The 3,149-nt window shown below is 34.4% G+C and overlaps 1 non-coding gene across 1 annotated transcript; it reads left to right on the top strand.

Annotated features, from left to right (window-relative positions):
- The first annotated feature begins 1,255 nt into the window (after positions 1-1,255).
- On the top strand, positions 1,256-1,388 carry LOC123390483. Its single transcript, XR_006605069.1, has one exon. It is a non-coding gene; the product is annotated as a small nucleolar RNA SNORA61 (small nucleolar RNA).
- Positions 1,389-3,149: the final 1,761 nt, after the last annotated feature.

Here is a 3,149-nt window from a genome sequence, read left to right as displayed (position 1 = left end):
TCTCTCCAGGAAACAGGCTATTTAATTCGTGAGATCGCTTTGAGGAAGTGTGTTTATATTGTTGAGCAGATTTATGTAGTGTCTGTATTGAACAGCTGAGTATGCTGGCTGAAAATTACTTATACTTGCCACAGATATGAATTTTAAATAAAATTTTTCCAGTGCCTGTTTAAGCAAATGAAGAGTCCTCTCCATTACCAAAACGGATGGTATCTTGTTTCCCATATTTTTTTTCTTAAAAAGAGCTGGGATTATATCTTCGTGACAGACTTTCCTTTGTTGTTGAATGCACTGTTAATTAAATACATTTTGGTTGATCAGGATATTGGTGTAAAATGGCTGATAGCATTAGACTCCTTAATTCTTTCAAAACAACCATATTGAGAAACTTCTAAATGACTCTCAGACTATATCAAAGCTTGTAATCAATATTTTGACCCAGCCAAATTGGTTAATTCTTTGTGGAAGGAAAAATCACATTTCTCTCTCAGTACCCATAGGTTTGATTTTTTAAATATTTATTTAGAAAATTTAAAAAAAAACTGTAACTTATTTTGGTATAATGTGTGAGGTAATTAGTATGTGAATTTTTGTTTCCAAAAGTTAGCAAATTATGTAAGTCATCAATTGACAAAGTTACCTTTTCTATAGAGATGACATCCTATCATTATGCAAATTGATTTTTAGTACTGCATAAACTGGCATCAGAACTTGTGTCTCTCCTTTTGAACATAAATGAGAACTACTTAAGTTACCCATTTTGGAGAGGAATGCAGAATGTAAACTTCAAAGGATCTGGAACCAGAATCCTTTCAATTTGGATTTACCCGTTCATTTTGGCTTAGTAAATATTTGATATTTTATAACAAAGCAATATGTTTGCCCTACACAACATACAGTTTCAACTACTAAACATTAGCCTTGATGAATAAGTGCCACACATTGTCAAGATACCCATTACTGGCAGGGTATTGGAATAGATTGAAAGAAATTTTCTGTTGTGGTTTACCCAAACCTTTGTGTATCTCATCTTCATCTAATTTCAAAAATTCCTTTCATAGAATTACTTTGTAAAGGATTGCAAGTGATACCATATTGAATAACAACAAAATGTCATTATTAGTAAATCCTAAATATATAATTCATCAGAAAAAAAATCACTTAAAAAAGAATCATATCAAGTTGACAGAAATTTGTCGATTTGTGACATATCAATAATTCCATATGTAATAACACATTTAAAATATACATATTAACCCTCCGGCTCCCTTTCCCATCGGATCTGAACACTGGTCTTGGTGGTCATAAAAGGAGGAAAAGGAGCACTGAAGCTGGCCTCATGATGCTTATAGTCTGGTATATAGGCTGTGGGCTAGTTTCAAACAGGGTTTGAATTCTCTTTGAACTGGTTTCCTCCTTCCCATTAAACTGGGATAATCTTCGGCTTAAAGGGAGAATGTATGTGAAGCTCTGGGGAGTTGTAGTGGTGGCTGACTTAGTACTTCTGTATTTGATAAATACCCATGGTTTTCTTGTCAAAAAAAAAATAAATAAAAATAAAATATACAGATTATTTTCTTGTGGATGAAATTGGAGACTCTCAGCAAGTGGTATATTAAGTAACCTTAGTGATGGCAATGATATATGAGGGTATAGAGACGGATATTGAAACAATTTCGGTTCAAGCTTTGATTTATAGCAAACAATAGCCTTCACAACTTAGAGAGTTAGATGCCAAGTCAGAGAGTATAATAAAAACTCAGTATGCAAATAGATAGGTTTTGCTAATTTGATATAAATTCAGATTTTTAAAATTTGAGATTCAGTAAGCCCATGCCTCTAACCAGGGAAGAGAGTTGTCTCAAATGTCTTATATTTTTAGCAGAGCAGAAATGCTGGTAAAGACCAGCATTATGCAATAACTCACTGTGGAAACCTATCTGAATTGTCTGGATAAGATGGCTCCACAATGTTAACTCCACAGAGTTCCAGATCCCAGCTCCACTACTTACTAAATATACCACCTCAGGCAAGATACGTAACCTCTTGGAGCATGGTGGCCTTTTTTGTAAAATAGGGATAATGAGATGTATTTCAAGGCATTATTAAGGATTAAGTGAAGTTATCATTTCAAGGGGCCTAGCTCATCTCCAAGAAGAAAGAAAACATTCAGTAAATCGGTATCATCTCAGATGAATTGTAATCCCACAGAAGGCAGGAGTTAGGTCTTATGTTTCTTCCATATCCTTCATAGGGTTCATCATATTGTTCAGCAAATGGTAAGCCTTTCTCTGCATACTTATGAATTTTGTCATGTACTGACAGATTCCCGATATGCTATTTAGGATGTGCTTTCACATAAACTGTTGTCTGAATGTAACTACATGGAAAATGCAGATTTATCATTTGGAAAAGTAGGTTTGTGCCAGTTTTTCTCTTACAGAAATAAATGTAACTTTGGGTTACAGACAATCCAAGAAGGAGATTGAGAAGATTCTGTCTTCTCCATTTAAGGAAGGCCAACGGTGCAATGAAAAACAAAATTGGGTTCAGTGTAAACTACTCAGCTGCTATTTCCTTTTCTTGAGGATAGTATCTTTTCATACCTGATGGCTTTTAAGAACATAAACTGTTACCCAATTTCCTTCCTCCTTCAGCAGGTTTGTAAATCAGCTAGCTGTGGAGAACATTGTGAAGGCTTGATCTCAAATGTTCTTACACCTCATATGGCTGTTTAATAAAACACATCCTGCCCACAATTGAGAGAGCAACACTGAAACTTTACTGACAGCTGAATTCTGGAAGCGTATATATTATGTTTTTATAAGACACTCATACATAGTGTTTATCTCCATGCTTATGGGGATTTTTATTTTCCTTTAAAGTAGGCCAAGTTGTAGAGACAAGAGGAAGAGAATTATTTTGCTACGTATCATCCCATTGACAGAGAGTATATGAATTTGATAGTGTTTCTAATCCTGATGAGCGATGTTCTTTTTGTCATGCTTTCTAGAAAAGAAATATAGAACAGATTTATGACAGCCAAATCATTAGTGCCTCTTTTTATCTAACGATAAACCAGTGGTAACAATCACCTATAAAGATGATCAAAACTCTTCAAGTGACTTAAAAACCAGTTCTCTGAGTAC

The sequence above is a fragment of the Mustela putorius genome, unplaced genomic scaffold (assembly GCF_011764305.1).
Source record: "Mustela putorius furo isolate JIRA1106 unplaced genomic scaffold, ASM1176430v1.1 tig00537350_pilon_pilon_pilon, whole genome shotgun sequence".
NCBI classification, from domain to species: Eukaryota; Metazoa; Chordata; class Mammalia; order Carnivora; family Mustelidae; genus Mustela; species Mustela putorius.
Note: the sequence above shows the minus strand (reverse complement) of the source record. Positions and strands in the feature narration are given on the sequence as shown.